At 38.8% G+C, this 17,803-nt stretch overlaps 1 protein-coding gene and 1 non-coding gene across 3 annotated transcripts in view; both read left to right on the top strand.

Annotated features, from left to right (window-relative positions):
* The window catches only part of PDE4B (phosphodiesterase 4B), a 510,574-nt gene that overhangs the window by 251,907 nt on the left and 240,864 nt on the right, over positions 1-17,803 (top strand). The gene's annotated exons all lie outside the window — the stretch shown is intronic.
* On the top strand, positions 12,698-12,804 carry LOC136156625 (U6 spliceosomal RNA). The gene has a single exon (XR_010661118.1). It is a non-coding gene; the product is annotated as a U6 spliceosomal RNA (small nuclear RNA).

Genomic DNA, 17,803 nt, shown 5'->3' with positions numbered 1-17,803 from the left:
TTTGGAATGAGAACCTTAAACAGGCTCATGGGCTGAGGGAAATCAGGCATTAGTGAGGGGTGATTTGAACATACAGGAAAGAGAGACGATAACTGCTGGTAAACAGGTAAACCTGATTGCTTCTCTGTGTGCGTTTTCATTACCTCATGGGGTGTAGGAAAGAAAGAGAACAAAGAGATCAAGGATAGCTATAGCGCTAACAATATTGACACTTTTACTAATACTCAGCACTAGCAAGTATCTGTTGAATCTAATTGATTAAAGAAAAATCATCAGGTACTTCAAGCAGACCTATCATTTATTTGAATGTATATAAACCCTTAGACTCTGATACTAAATCCAAATTACCAGACCAGCTTACTTTTCCCAGGTAATTCCCTCTTAGGACCTTTATTTCACTGCTAACAAACCTAATTTAGAATCTTCTGAGTGCATAGTAATATGTTATAATAACTTGTGAAAAAAAAAGCAATTTATTTATAAAACAGAAACAGAATCACAGACTTACAAAACAAACTTACGATTCCACAGGGGAAAGGTTGGAGGAGAGGGATAAATTGGGAGTTTGGGATTGACTTATATACCCCTACTAAATTTACTACTAAATTTAAAATGGATAAACAACAAGGACCTACTGTGTAGCACAGGGAGCTCTGCTCAATATTCTATAAGAACCTAAATGGGAAGAGAATTTGAAAAAGAATAGATCCATGTATGTGTGTAACTGAATCACTCTGCTGGACACCTGAAGGAACAGCATTGTTACTCAGTTGTCAGTTCAGTTCAGTCGCTCAGTCATGTCTGACTCTTTGCAACCGCATGGACTGCAGCAAGCCAGGCTTCCCTGTCCATCACCAACTCCTGGAGTTTACCCAAATGGGTGTCCATTGTGTTGGTGATGCCATCCAGCCATCTCATCCTCTATTGCCCCCTTCTGCTCCTGCCTTCAATTATTCCCAGCATCATGGTCTTTTCCATTGTGTCGGTTCTTCGTATCAGATGGCCTAAGTATTGGAGTTTCAGTTTCAGCATCAGTCCTTCCAATGAATATTAGTACCGATTTCCTTTAGGATGGACTAGTTGGATCTCCTTGTGGTCCAAGGGGCTCTCAAGAGTCTTCTCCAACACCACAGCTCAAAACCATCGACTCTTCAGCACTCAACTTTCTTTATAGTTCAATTCTCACATCCATACATGACTACAAATTATAGCTTTGACTAGATGGACCTTTGTTGTTAAAGTAATGTCTCTGCTTTTTAATATACTGACTTGGCTGGTCATAGCTTTTCTTCCAAGGAGCAAGCATCTTTTAATTTCATGGCTCCAAAATCACCGTCTGCAGTGATTTTGGAGCCCAAGAAAATAAAATCTGTCACCATTTCCATTGTTTCCCCATCCTTTTGCCAAGAAGTGATGGGACCAGATGCCATGATCTTAGTTTTCTGAATGTTGAGCTTTATGCCAACTTCTTCACTCTCCTCTTTCACTTTCATCAAGAGGCTCTTTAGTTCTTCTTTACTTTCTGCCATTAGTGTGGTGTCATCTGCATAGCTGAGGTTATTGATATTTCTCCCAGGATCTTGATTCCAGCTTGTGCTTCATCCAGTCCAGCATTTCTCATGATGTACTCTGCATATAAGTTAAATAAGCAAGGTGACAATAAACAGCCTTTATGTATTCATTTCCCAATTTGGAACCAGTCCCTTGTTCCATGTGCAGTTCTAATTGTTGCTTCTTGACCTGCATACACATTTCTCAGGAGGCAGGTCAGGTGGTCTGGTATTCCCATCTCTTGAAGAATTTTCCACAGTTTTTTGTGCTCCACACAGTCAAAGGCTTTGGCATAGTCAATAAAGCAGAAGTAGATGTTTTTCTGGAACTCTTCTCGCTTTTTCGATGATGGCAATTGATCTCTGGTTCCTCTGCCTTTTCTAAATCCTTTTTCTAAGCTTCAACATCTGGGAGTTCATAGTTCATGTACTGTTGAAGCCTGGCTTGGAGAATTTTGAGCATTACTTTGCTAGTGTGTGAGGTGAGTGCAATTGTGCAGTAATTTGAGCATTCTTTGGCATTGCCTTTCTTTGCGATTGAGATGAACACTGACCTTTTCCAGTCCTGGGGCCACTGCTGAGTTTTCCACTTTTGCTGGCATATTGAGTGCAACACTTTCACAGCATCATCTTTCAGGATTTGAAGTAGCTCAACTGGAATTCTGTCACCTCCACTAGTTTTGTTCCTAGTGATGCTTCCTAAGGCCCACTAGACTTTGCATTCCAGAATGTCTGGCTCTAGGTGAGTGATCACACCATCATGATTATCTGTGTCATGAAGATCTTTTTTGTATAGTTCTTCTGTGTATTTTTGCCACCTCTCCTTAATGTCTTCTGCTTCTTTTAGGTCCATACTGTTTCTGTCCTTTATTGTGCCCATCTTTGCATGAAAAGTTCCCTTGGTATCTCTAATTTTCTTGAAGAGATCTCTAGTCTTTCCCATTCTATTCTTTTCCTCTATTTCTTTGCATTGATTACTAAGGAAGGCTTTCTTATGTCTCCTTGCTATTCTTTGGAACTCTGCATTCAAATGGGTATATCTTTCCTTTTCTCCTTTACCTTTTTTTTCTTTTCACAGCTATGTGGCCTCTTTAGACAGCCATTTTGCCTTTTTGCATTTCTTTTTCTTGGGGATGTTCTTGATCACTGCCTCCTGTACAATGTCATAAACCTCTGTCCATATTTCTTCAGGCACTCTTATCAGATCTAATCCCTTGAATCAATTTGTCACTTCCACTTCCTTAATCATAAGGGATTTGATTTAGGTCATACCTGAATGGTCTAGTGGTTTTCCCTACTTTCTTCAATTTAAGTCTGAATTTGGTGATAAGGAGCTCATGATCTGAGCCAAAGTCAGCTCCCAGTCTTGTTTTTGCTGACTGTATAGATAGAGCTTCTCCATCTTTGGCTGCAAAAAGTATAATCAATCTGATTTCTGTATTGACCATCTGGTGATGTCCATGTGTAGAGTCTTCTCATGTGTTGTTGGAAGAGGGTGTTTGCTATGACCAGTGCATTCTCTTGGCAAAACTCTATTAGCCTTTACCCTGCTTCATTCTGTACTCCAAGGCTAAATTTGCCTGTTACTCCAGTATTTCTTGACTTACTACTTTTGCATTCCAGTCCCCTATAATGAAAAGGAAATATTTTTGGAGTGTTTGTTCTAGAAGGTCTGTAGGTCTTCATAGAACCATCATATTCAGCTTCTTCAGGATTACTGGTTGGGGCATAGACTTGGATTACTGTGATATTGAATGGTTTGCCTTGGAAAAGAACAGAGATCATTCTGCCGTTTTTGAGATTATATCCAAGTACTGTATTTTGGACTCTTCCGTTGACTATGATGGCTACTCCATTTCTTCTAAGGGATTCTTGCCCACAGGAGTAGATATAATGGTCATCTAAGTTAAATTCACCCATTCTGGTACATTTTAGTTCACTCATTCCTAAAATGTCGATGTTCACTCATGCCATCTCCTGTTTGACCTCTTCCAATTTGCCTTGATTCATGCACCTAACATTCCAAATTCCTACGCAATATTTCTCTTTACAGCATTGGACTTTACTTCCATCACCCATAGCATCCTCAACTGGGTTTGTTTTTGCTTTGGCTCCGTCTCTTCATTCTTTCTGAAGTTATTTCTCCATTCTTCTCCAGTAATCAACTGTACTCCAATATAAAATTAAAGTCTTCAAAAAGCAAGCAGCTGAGGGTCTTTATCCTTTTTTCTTCCAAGGAAGTTCTTTAATCACCGCTAACGATTTACTGGATTTCTCATTAATTTATCCACATATCAAAGGTGTGTTGGAAGGACAGTTTGTATCAGGACCCAAAGGGTCTGAGCACAGCCTCTGCATTAGGTTTTTATTGCTGATGTAATGAATTATCACAAATTGAGTGACTTAGAGCAGTACTTATTATTTCAGAATTTTGTATATCAGAATTCCGAGTGCAGCTTGGTTGAACTGGTTCTGCTGCTTAGACTCCCAAGTTAGAATCAATGTATCAGCACGACTGCTTTCCTTTTGGAGGGGAGGGTCTGGGGCTGAAATTCATGCAGCTTCTTGGCAGAATCAGTTTCTTGTAGCTGTAGGACTGTGGTCCCTGTTTATCTGTGCTGAAAGTCAGTCAGGAGCCTCTATTAATCCCTTAGTGGACTTATTGCACTGTCCCCTCCATTCTCAAACCAGCAAAACCTCATCCTTCTCACACTTCAGATCCCCCAGACTTTGCCTTCTGCTTTATCTCTCTCCGGCCTCCAGTCGAAGAGCATTCTCTGTTTTTAAGGACTCACCTTGATTAGATTGGGCTCACCACAGTAATACAAGATCATCTTCCTACTTTAAAGTCCATAACCTTAATTATGACTTTTATATCTTAATTATATTCTATCTAACATATCTAATTGTTTTGTATCTTTTGCCTTTTGACGTAACATATTCACAAATTCTGGAGCATTTGGATATGGGCATCTTTGAAGGTCCTTCTTCTTTCTATACCCTCCCTCATGAAACGATAAGGCTTCTTACTCAGAACAGCCACTGAAGTGATTCTTTCTGTAAGAATACCTATCTGCTCCAGGGCCAGATACTTGCTGTCTCTCCAGCTCTAGCTAGAAAAGAGGTGGACACAATATTGGGGAAAATAAATTTTCATCAGGCATCCCATTGTATATATACTAGGTATAGTGTATACCTATCTTGACCTGATGAGGCACTTAGTATTAATAAATGGTGGTCAGTGTAACACTGTTGACAGCAGTGATTTGCCTACATTTGACATAAGACTCAATGCTAGTGACTGAAGCAGATTCGAAGCAAATAAAACATAGACCCTGCCTAGGAAAAATAACAGTTATACAGATACATATATGGGACAAATGAAATGGAAAATGCTTTGAGAAGTGGTGCTCCTTTTCCTCTTGGTGATGTCCCTGATGCTCCTTTTAAACTGTTCTTGTTTGTTGTTTTTGTTGTTGTTTAGTCACTAAGTTACATCCCAGTCTTTGCGACCCCATGGGGACTCTTCTTACCCAGATAAAAAATGATGGGAAGGGTGGAGAGTAATTGGTTAACATGTAGTTTGTCCTGGCTGGTGCTCACACTCTGCAGAGCCAATCTGGTAAGCCCAGAAAGGCCAGCTACTTGATGAAATTCCCTCAGAGAGGGCCAGAAACTGGGAAAAGGTCAGCAAAGCTTCTCAGATTTAAAAATAGGGAGCCAGGAAACAAAAGATTCAATGCAACTTTTACAACTACAAATTAAATGCAAAGAATGACACATCATTACATAAGCAGCATAAAATATAATTTAAATGTCAAAAGAGCTGAAGCTTCTTTAATCATGTGAGGAGAAAAAATGGTAAAATGTGTTAAATGTCTCCATTTGTACTCTACAAAAAAAGTGAAAAGTAAAAATGGCATTGTTTTATAATGCAAAAATAAAAAAATCAGTTGTGTGTTTTTGCTGTTTATAGGAATATTTATGTTTATTTTGTCCAACTTTATTTTTTTTTCCAACTTTAAAAATATCTCTCTTTTAAAAGTTCTTTTGACTTTCAGGAACTGTGGATATATTTGAATACAAGGAGGTATCATTCAGCTTATGACAGTGCTTGAATATGATATGTGTGCTCATTAAAGTTTGAGTTAAGGTTTAGATATGTGAAGGGTACATTTTCATTGGAAGGAGTAGGCGTATTACAGATTGCTCTTGCTCTACTACTTGGAATATGATTTCACATACATTTTGCTCTCTTGAAAATTAGCTTTGTGGCAGTTGGTTTCCCTACTTCTGCCACCCACTTACATTTTAGATCTCTGTTTTGAAGCTTGTGAGATATATTTAAAAACATCATATTAACGTTGTAGGTCTCTGTCTGGATACAGTGGTTTCACATATGCTGTTCTTCAACAGATGCAGAATTTTACTAGCTTTTGGTTGTCAAAGATGTCAATCTAATCAGAGTTAAATATGTACACCCATATGTGTGTGTGTTTGTGTGTGCGAGTATATATATATATATGCTATAGTTTAGGAATTATACTCTTCATTCATTTCGGCTCAGTTCAGGTCAGTCGCTCAGTCATGTCCGACTCTTTGTGACCCCATGGACTGCAGCATGCCAGGCCTCCCTGTCCTTCACCAACTCCCGGAGTTTATTCAAACTCATGTCCATTGAGTTGGTGATGCCATCCAACCACTTCATTCTCTGTTGCCCACTTCTCCTCCTGCCTTCAATCTTTCCCAACATCAGGATCTTTTCCAGAGAGTCAGTTCTTCCCATCAGATGGCGTAAGACACAAGATCCTGGTCTCGAGCACTCAGAACTCAGGTTGAGAGAAACTTGAAATAGTGTATTGTGGATGTAGAGAGATTTGGGAATACACAGGAGAGAGACCTATCCTAAATTAGGGCAGAAAGATTTGAGCCAGTGTTCCTGGAGATAACTTTATTTTAATTAACCAGTCTTTAGAAGTAATTTCTTTATTTAGGTCTCTGATATTTTCAATATCTTATTCCCCAGTTTATTGGAGAATGAGATAAAAGGGAAAGGAGATTGAGTTAGGAAAAAAAAAAAAAGAAAGAGTGAAGAACTATCTCAGAATCCTTCTGTGATTTGCCTTGGGATATAACTTCCATTCTGGGTGACTGTTTTTCGCTCTGGGTTTCTTAGAAGCAAGGAGTGGGGATCATTCCCATGCTTATAGGAGAAACCACAACATAATATATAATTCTGTCTGGGTCTATGAGAGGCAAGGAATGAACAACATTTTAAACAATTGCCTTAGAGCAGCATTTCCTCAGCCTGTCTTGGTTGGTGATGGTGGTTGCATGAACTTCCCTTCCAGGTCAGTCATTGCTCCAACTAGGAAAGCAACACTAGGTGTTATGCACCTGAGGTATCATGAAAACAGCAATGAAATAGAAACAATTCTATGTAACCTCTAAAAAAGTCAGTAAAAGATAGTGCTATAAAAGATTCAGGGTCACTTCTGCCAGTTCACAAGTTGCTTCACAAGGCTCTCCCACAAATTAGATAAGCTCTTATATAATCCTTTGCCAAGAATTTAGTATGGAAATATTTCTGATAAAGAAAACCATAGGAAGAACTTGAATTTTATTGCAGTATGCCAACACACTCACAGTGTGTGTGTGTGTTTTAAACAGAAAACAACAATAGAAAGCAAGCTCAATAGAATTTATTTACAAGAACACCTGCTTTAAAAATAACCCTACTGTTCGGAAGAAACAATTTCTGAACTATTTTGTTTTTCTGCATGGAAAAAAATCCACAAATGAATAAAAAATTATCAAGTTTCTGTTAGTCATATGCACAAAATTTGCCTTGTGGGCCCAACTGTATATTTAATTTGTAGTGTCAAGGTCATAATCCAATGTTATGCTATTATAATATTGTAAGACACACACACACACACACATAAAATCTTACTAAAAAACCTGAAATGAGTTTTTGGCCAGCCCAATATATCCATCCTACAGAATAGAAGGGCTAGAAGGAAGAAACATTTGAGGGTTGTCTTCAACATTCACATCAGCCACCAGGAAAGATCTCTAAAGAAAACCTCCCAGCATCAGGGAATGGATGAATAACATGGAGAATAGCTGAGACGGAGAGATAGTTCCCTTCAAATTTCATGCTTTGCATCTGTGTTATAGCAAGTATTTATAATGTAGATGCACAGTGAGAATCTCAACGCAGAAGCCAGGTAGTAATTTAGAAAAAGAAGCACAGAAAATGCTTCAAGAATCAAGAAAAAAATCATATTAGTATGTTGTAGCTGTTGTTCAGTCGAACAGTCATGTCTGAGTCTTTGCGACCCCATGGCCTGCAGCATGCCAGGCTTCCCTGTCCTTCCCCATCTCCCAGAGCTTGCTCAAAATTATGTCCATTGAGTTGGTGATGCCATTCAACCATCTCATCCTCTGTTGTCCCCTTCTCCTCCTGCCTTCAGGCTTTCTCAGCATCAGGGTCTTTTCTAATGAGCCAGCCCTTTGCATCAGGTGGCCAAAATATTGGAGCTTCAGCTTCAACATCAGTCCTTCCAATGAATATTAAGGGTTGATTTCCTTTAGGATTGACTGCTTTGATTTCTTTGCAATCCAAGGGACTCGCAAGAATCTTCTTCAGCACCACAATTTGAAAGCATCAATTCTTTAATACTCAGCCTGCTCTATGGTCCAACTCTCACATCCATGCATGGCTACTGGAAAAACCATGCCTTTAATTATATGGACCTTTTTTTGGCAAAATAATGTCTCTGCTTTTTAATACATCATAGATGTTTGTCATAGCTTTTTCCCCAAGGAACAAGAATCTTTTAATTTCATGGCCACAGTCACCTTCTGCAGTGATTTTTCAGTCCAAGAAAATAAAGTCTGTCACTGTTTCCATTGTTTCCTCACCTATTTGCCATGAAGTAATGGGACTGGATGCCCTGAGTTTTTCTGAATGCTGAATTTTAAGCCAGCTTTTTCACCCTCCTCTTTCACCTTCACAAAGAGGCTCTCTAGTTACTCTTCACTTTCTGCCATATGGATGGTATCATCTGCATATCTGAGGTTATTGCTGTTTCTCCTGGCCATCTTGATTCCAGCTTGTGCTTCATCCAGCCTGGCATTTTGCATGATATACTCTGCATATAAGTTAAATAAGCAGGGTGATAATACATAGACTTGATGTACTCCTTTCCCAATTTTGAACCAGTCCATTGTTCCATGTCCGGTTCTAATTGTTGCTTCTTGACCTGCATACACATTTCTCAGGAGGCAGGTCAGGTAGTCTGATATTCCCATCTCTTGAAGAATTTTCCACAGTTTGTTGTGCTCCACACAGTCAAAGGCTTTGGCATAGTCAATAATGCAGAAGTAGATGTTTTTCTGGAACTTTCTCGCTTTTTTGATGATCCAGTGGATGTTGGCAATTTGATCTCTGGCTCCTCTGCCTTTTCTAAATCCAGCTTGAGGATTTGGAATTTCAGAGTTCATGTACTGTTGAAGTCTAGCTTGGAGGATTTTGCGCATGACTTTGCTAACATGTGCAATGAGTATAATTGTGCAGTAGTTTGAGCATTCTTTGGCATTGTCTTTCTTTGGGACTGGAATGAAAACTGACCTTTTCCAGTCCTGTGGCCACTGCTGAGTTTTCCAAATTTACTGGCATATTGAATGCAGCACTTTCACAGCATCATCTTTTAGAATTTGAAATAGCTCAACTGGAATTCCATCACCTCCACTAGCTTTGATTGTAGTGATGCTTCCTAAGGCCCATTTGACTTCACAGTCCAGGATGTCTAGCTCTAGGTGAGTGATTACACCATGTTATCTGGGTCATTAAGATTATTTTTGTATAGTTCTTCTGTGTATTCTTACCTCTTAATATTTCCTGCTTCTGTTATGTCCATACTGTTTCTGTCCTTTATTGTACCCATCTTTGTGTGAAATGTTCCCTTCGTATCTATCATTTTCTTGAAGAGATCTCTAGTCTTTCCCATTCTATTCTTTTCCTCTGTTTCTTTGCATTGATTGCTGAGGAAGGCTTTCTTATTTCTCCTTGCTGTTCTTTGGAACTCTGCATTAAGATGGGTATATCTTTCATTTTTTCCTTTGCCTTTTGCTTTTCTTCTGTTCTCAGCTATTTGTAAGGTCTCATCAGCAACCATTCTGCCATTTTGCATTTCTTTTTCTTGGCAGTGGTTTTGATCACTTCCTCCTGTACAATATTATGTACCTCCATCCATAGTTCTTCAGGCAATCTTTCTATCAGATCTAATCCCTTGAATCTATTTGTCACTTCCACTGTATAATCATAAGGGATTTGATTTAGGGCATACCAGAATGGCCTAGTGGTTTTCCCTACTTTTTTCCATTTAAGTCTGAATTTTGCAATAATGAGTTCATGATTTGAGCCACAATCAGCTCCCTGTCTTGTTTTTGCAGACTTCATAGAGCGTCTCCATCATCAGCTGCAAAGAATGTAATCAGTTTGATTTCATCATTGACCATCTGATGATGTCCATGTGTAGAGTTGTCTCTTGGAGGGTGTTTGCTCTGACCAGTGCTTTCTCTTGGCAAAACTCTGTTGACCTTTGCCATGCTTCATTTTGTACTCCAAGGCCAAACTTGCCCATTACTCCAGGTACCTCTTGACTCCCTACTTTTGCATTCCAGTCCCCTCTGATGAAAAGGACATCTTTTTTTCACATTAGTATAAAACATACTTTTGAGGAGCTACTATTTTGCCAGAAACTGAGCTGCAATAGAATATAAGACATAGCCCTTATCTTCAAGATTTTGCTTTCCAATGAGGAAAAGTGACCCATCTATAACTAATTATACCTAATACAGTCTAACCCATTAGTACACTAAAATGTTGATTAATTCTCATCAGGAGAAGTAAGAAGGCTTCACTGAGTAAAAAACATTTGAGTAGCGCCTTGACAAATACGGAGGCTATCAATGGGCGAGAAGGAAATAGTGGCAATAATAGGTCCAGATCCAGCGTTAGATCTGGAATCCAAGGTAACATTCTGTGCATGGTCAAAACATTAAGAAGTGAGATAGGATAATGAGACTAACGACAATGGTGAATTGGAACAGGGCAATGTAGTCAGAAGACCCTTGACACTCTGCCAGCCAGGGTGCTTCTAAGATAGATGGTAGTATAGAAGATACTGCTAGGTATCCGACTTGCATCCATCCCCTTTTTTCTCCTTATTAATAGGGACCTAATTCTAATTTAGGAGGCAAAGTTCTGCATAAAATACCTTACCTTCTCAAAACTCCCTTGTATCCAGGGATGGATATGTAACTTAGTTTGGACCATTAAGATATAAGCAAAAGTTTCTCAGGATATTTTTAAGAGGGGACACAGCAGACATCTGTATTTTTCATATTGACCTGGCATTCCTTTCCACCCATCTCACAGAGATGAATAGCTATTTCATAACTAGGGTGGCAAAAGTCTTACACTGAGGATCATAGAACAGGAAGGAGCCTGGTTTTCAGGCGATAGCTCTTGTTTACCTACCCTGGACCCCTTGTTATGGAAGAAAAATAAACTAATTTGTTTAATCCCCTGTGGCTAGGTTCCTACTAATGCAGCTAAGTTCAGTCCTGATTGATAGAGATGGCTTGTAGGGGAAAGCAACAATAATTGAAAAAAAAAAAGTAAGAGCAATTCTAGCAGGAAATTGCAAGCCCCAAGAATTGTGAGGGTGGAAGCAGGCCAGCACCAGCCCTGAGCATCCCAACCCCATGCCCATGCAGACAGGCCACCCACCAGTGGTTGACAACAACTCTGCACTCCCCACCCCAAGGCCATGTAGCCAGTGACATGGAGAGCCTACTGTGCCATCCAGCGGGTCAGCAGGCACCACATGAAGCGCGGCTTTCCAGCTAGTTGGGCAGCGGGCCAATCCCACCAACCAGCATGTCCATAGCAGTCAGCCTGCCACAACAGAAGGGCGAATGGAGCCCACACAGAAAGTACTCCTAGAACATATAGCTCTGATGACTGTAGGGGATTGTGCTGTTGAATCTGATTGGATATCTTCTATATAAGGTCTCTTCTCCTAGATCAGGAAATGTAATCAACCTACCTGACACAAAGAAATAAACACAAGGTAGTGGACAACATGATAGACAGAGGAATACATTCCAAATGAAGAAATAAGACAAAAGCTCAGAAAAAGAACCAAAATTTAGAGGTAAGAAATCTACTGGATAAAGAGTTCAAGGTAATGATTGTAAAGGTGCTCATTGAGCTCAAGAGAAGGATGGAGGAACACAGTGAAAATGAGAGTTTCAGCAGTTAGCAAATGTAAAGAATAATTAAATGGAGCTGAAGAAAACAATAACTGAAAAAAAACTAGAAAGAATCAACAGCTGATTTGATGATACAAAGGAATGGATCAAGAATCGAATACAGAGTAGTATAATCATTTAAGCTAACCAGAAAAAAAGAATTAAAAACATGATAGTTTAACAGACTTCTGGAACAAAATCAAGTGTACTAACTTTCACATTATGAGTCCCAGAAGAAGGGAGAAAGGGGCAGAACTAATTTGAAAATGTAAAGTTGTTAGAATGAAGTTAAGTGATCACCAGCTTAAAATAATTACATGTATTTATACATGAACCTTATTCTGAACACAAACCAAAAACCTATGATAGATACACCTACCAAAAAAAAAAAAGGAAAAGGAATCTAAACATAACACTAAAAATAGTCATCAAATCATAAGAGAAGAGAGCAAAAGAAGAAAGAAATGAAAAAGTATGAAAACAGCCAGAAAACAGTGTACAAAATGGCAATAAGCACATACCTATCAATAATTTCTTTAAATATAAATGAACTAAATGATCCAATCAAACGATCTAGAGTGGTTGGATAAAACAAAAACAAAAACACAAGAACCATATATATGCTGCCTGTAGGCAACTTATTTCGGATGTAAAGATGCACACAGACTGAAAGTGAGAGAACTTGGAAAAGTATTCCACACAAATGGAAGCAAAAAGAAATCTTGAGTAGCAATACTTATATCAGACAAAATTGACTTTAAAGCAAATGCTGTAATAAGAGACAAAGAAGGACATAACATGATTGAAAAAAGATCACTCCAGTGCTCGCTTCGGCAGCACATATACTAAAATTGGAACAATACAGAGAAGATTAGCATGGCCCCTGCACAAGGATGACACACAAATTCATAAAGTGTTCCATATTTTTTTTCTCCAAAGAAGACATACAGATGGCTAACAAACACATGAAAAGATGCTCAACATCACTCATTATCAGAGAAATGCAAATCAAAACCACAACGAGGTACCATTACACGCCAGTCAGGACGGCTGCTATCCAAAAGTCTACAAGCAATAAATGCTGGAGAGGGTGTGGAGAAAAGGGAACCCTCTTACACTGTTGGTGGGAATGCAAACTAGTACAGCCACTATGGAAAACAGTGTGGAGATTTCTTAAAAAACTGGAAATAGAACTGCCATATGACCCAACAATATCACTTCTGGGCATACACACCGAGGAAACCAGATCTGAAAGAGACACGTGCACCCCAATGTTCATCGCAGCACTGTTTATAATAGCCAGGACATGGAAGCAACCTAGATACTCATCAGCAGATGAATGGATAAGGAAGCTGTGGTACATATACACCATGGAATATTACTCAGCCGTTAAAAAGAATTCATTTGAATCAGTTCTAATGAGATGGATGAAACTGGAGCCCATTATACAGAGTGAAGTAAGCCAGAAAGATAAAGAACATTACAGTATACTAACACATATATATGGAATTTAGAAAGATGGTAATGATAACCCTGTATGCAAAACAGAAAAAGAGACACAGATGTACAGAACAGACTTTTGGAGAAGTCTGTGGGAGAAGACGAGGGTGGGATGTTTCGAGAGAACAGCATCAAAACATGTATATTATCTATGGTGAAACAGATCACCAGCCCAGGTTGGATGCACGAGACAAGTGCTCGGGCTTGGTGCACTGGGAAGACCCAGAGGAATCGAGTGGAGAGGGAGGCAGGAGGGGGGATCGGGAAGGGGAGCACATGTAAATCTATGGCTGATTCATGTCAATGTATGACAAAAACCATTACAGTATTGTGAAGTGATTGGCCTCCAGCTAATAAAAATAAAATAAAAAAAAAAAGATCACTCCAACAACAGGATATAGCAATTAAAAAAAAATATATATACCCATTATAGGAGCTCCTAAATAAATGAAGCAGCTATTAGAAGATACAAAGGAAGAAACTGACCCAATAACAGTATGAAACTTTAGCATTCCACTTATGTCAATGGACAGATCATTTAGGCAGAACATCAATAAGAAAACACTAGCCTTAAATGACACATCAGCCCAGATTAAATTAATAGATATACAGACTGTTTCATCCAAAACAGCAGAATAAGCTTCTTTTCAAATGCACGTGAGTGTAACATTTTCCTGGGTAGATCACATGCAAGACCAGAAAACTTCTGAGTTTTTACCCGGGGAGAACAAAAACATTAATTTGAAAAGATATCCACCCCATTGTTCATTGCACAGTATTTGGAAGCAACCTAAGTGTCCATTGGAAGCAAACTAAGTGTCCATTGATATCTGAACAGATAGAGAAAATATGGAATATATATACACACAATATATATACACACACACACAATGTTATGTTACTTAGCCTTAAAAGTGAAATTGTGCCATTTGTGACAACATAGATGGATCTAGAACGGATTATGCTAAGCGAAATAGGTCAAAGATAAAAAGTGTATAATCTCATTTTTATGTGGATCTAGGGAACAAAGTGAACAGATAAACAAACAAAACAAAACAAAAATAGACTCATAGATTCAGAGAAGAAACCGGTGCTTCACTGAGGGGAGAGTTGTTGGGGGGGTGGACAAAATAGTTGAAAAGGATTAAGGGATACAAGCTTTCAGTTATAAAATAAATAAAGCCCAGGGGATGTAACATACAGCATAAGGAATATCATAATAACTTTGTATGGGATGGATTGTTACTAGACTTATCATATTGATCATTTCATAATGTATGCAAATGTCAAGTCTGTATGGAGCATACCTGAAACTAACATAATATTGTATGTCAACACTATTTCAACAGAAAAAATTCTGTGAGGATGGAGAAAAGTAAACTTTCCTGATCTTAAATCAGTACTTAGCAGAAGTTCCAGTTCCTCTTTTCTTTCCTGTTGAACTATCATGCATTCTTAGAACATCCATCCATTCATCATTTAAATAAATATGTATGGTGCACTTGCTATATGTCAGGCATCGTGCTAGGTTCCAGGGATACAAAAACAGTTATCATGTGGCTCCTCAGGAAGCACATGATCCAGTGAAAATAAGTATCAAATTTAATCACAGGGACTTCTCTGGTTTTCCAGTGGTTAAGAACTCACCTTGCAATGCATGGGACATGGGTTGGATCCCTGGTCAGGGAACTAAGATCCCACATGCCTTGGAGTAACTAACCCCATGCACCACAACTACTGAAGCCCACATACCAGAGCTAGAGATTCTGTGCACCTCAAAGAAAGCTCCTGCATGAGGCAATGAAGATCCCACATGCCACAACTAAGACCTGATGCAGCCAAATAAATACAATAAATCAATATTAAAAATTTAATCATAAGTCTGGACTTGAAAATGGGACCTGAAAAATTTCTGAAATTCTAACATAGAATAAATTATTCTCTTTCAGCTGCATTAACAATTTGAAGCTTAAATTGGTTACTGATACATTAGTACCACAGAAGAAAAGGGGCCTTCATGTTTTATTACTAGTGATCTTGAGTTAAGGAAACACACAGTTAGCATCTTTCTAAAGGAAAACGAATTAAGTAGCTGAAGACAGAACGCCTTAGAAGACATGTAAATGCCACCCCTGGACAGTTATGGATGGCTACACTGCTTTGATAAAATTCTAAACACACTAATCTCCACTTTTTCAAACCACTGCACCCCATCAAACATCTAACTTCTTAAGGCAGTAAAATGGACTAGTGTGTGTCATAGAACCTCTTTATGCCCTGATAATATTCTGTTGTTTAGTTGCCAACTCTTGTCAACTCTTTTGCAACCCCATGGATTATAACCCGCCAGGCTCCACTGTCCGTGGGATTTCCCAGGCAAGAATAGTGGAGTAGTTTGCCATTTCTTTCTCTAGGGATATTCCTGACTCAGAGATTGAACCCCCATCTCCTGCATTGGCAGACTGATTCTTTACTGCTGAGCCACCTGGAAAGTGCCTGATAATACTCAAATACACAAAAAGAAATCCACTGCTAGCTCTTAAAATAAACATTTAGTTTGAATATTAATACATAACTTTCAAGACATTCAGAAAACATTATTGGCCACCTGTTATGTACGTGAACCTGTGTTAAGTGATGAGGAGACAGAGTGGCATGTTGCTTGTCCTCATGCTCCTGGGAACCTGTGCATGCAAAAGGAAGCAAGCAGGTAGCAGTTTCCAGAGCAAGCACCTAGCAGAACTGCAGAAGGTGCATGCATGTTACTTAGTAGGAAGCCTAACAGCTTTGATGGTATCAGAGCCCAAGAGAATCCTGTGAATAGTGTAACTCAAGCAGTTTTAGCGAGGCTACTGCAACAATGAGTAAGACTATTATTTCTCTGCCCAGATATTTGTGAACCTTACTATAAATAGGTGGAGGAGAGCACTCACGTATGTAACTTGAGGTTCTGTTAGTCCTCATATACTGAAAAAGTCAAAACGTGGGTCTTTGATGGAAGGAAGGGCACCTCATTATCCCTCTTTGTATGATGCATGCAGAGTGTTTCGAGATCTTGAGTCTCAGGGATTTCTGAAAGTCATTTTCAAGCTTTTTGTTTAAGTAACAATCTTGTGGTCTTCATTTGATGGTAAATGATTTCTGCAAATGCTTTTATGGCTTTTAATTGCTTGCCCTTTAAGAAATGTGGGATAAGATAAAATGAAGAAGGTGCCTTTCCAGCTGTTTCATTGCTCCTTTGCTTCCCACAGTGGGTTGTTGTGCTTTTTGGGACAGATATTGTTTTCCTCCTAATTATCTCCACAGAGGGATAGTAGCAGCTCTCTGACATTGAGTGATGATCCCTGCTGTTATTAAGATTTTGTGAGTGTGTGTTTTGAAAATGGTGTCACTGATGTATGACTGCAATTTTGTTTCATTTCACAAAAATTAGTAAGGATAGAAAAACATTTGACAGGCCAACCCGTCCATCCCCCTACTCATTTCCAGAAGTGACTTCCTGAAACCTGCTGTTAGATATTCTTATCCTTTTTTTGTTGTTGTTGACAACACAATAATAAGAATATATTAAAACCACTCATCCTGAACAAAACTTAGGAGAAGGCCATATCCTAGGTAGCATGACTTTTAGGGACTTGTCTACTAAGACTGTCATCTAGATGAACAGCTGAATAATTACCACTGTTGCATAACTCCAGGGGGCAGTGTTTGAATCAGAGTCTACTTGGACGGTGACCTTGACACTGTGCAATAAATAATCCACACAGTCAAACCTCACAGCTTTGAGCTAAGATACTTGAAATCCGCCCACCTTAGCATCATACATTTTGGGAGTCTGCTTGCTTTCCCCAAAGACTCAGGGTTATATATTAAAGTTTCATCTAAATTTTGACCCTATTCTAAGTGTTAAATTTTTTACCATAGAGGCAAATGAATGCCCCAGAAAAACTCACCGTATTTAAAATCCTGTACTTTCTTATACCCATTGCACAGTAAAGATGATGGGTAAACACAAAGGATGACTTCTCTGTTGAGTTGCTGTGGGCAACTTCAGGGTCTGGAAATTCAACCTTTTTTGATTTGTGAGTCTGTGCTTTCCAGGCTGCATTAATGAACCAGCCAATAGTCCTGACATAGGTGGACAGGCTCTGAAGCCCAAGTGAGCCAATTTGTGTGGGAAGGAATAATTCATGTGGAAGAAAAAACAAGAATAACATCTAAGTTTGGTCAGTATATTATACTTTACAAAGTTCTCTGACACTAGACTAAGCTTCTTTAAGTCAAAGACCATTGTAAATTCATTATGTCATTGTTCAAAGTAAATTCTCAATAAAGATTTATTGAGCTAATTAACATTTGTTTCTAACCCTCCTTATAGCACTATAAGTTAGGAAATGCTGCTGCTTTTCAGATAATGGATTGGAGGT

This window comes from Muntiacus reevesi, chromosome 1 (assembly GCF_963930625.1).
Source record: "Muntiacus reevesi chromosome 1, mMunRee1.1, whole genome shotgun sequence".
Lineage (NCBI taxonomy): Eukaryota > Metazoa > Chordata > Mammalia > Artiodactyla > Cervidae > Muntiacus > Muntiacus reevesi.
Note: the sequence above shows the minus strand (reverse complement) of the source record. Positions and strands in the feature narration are given on the sequence as shown.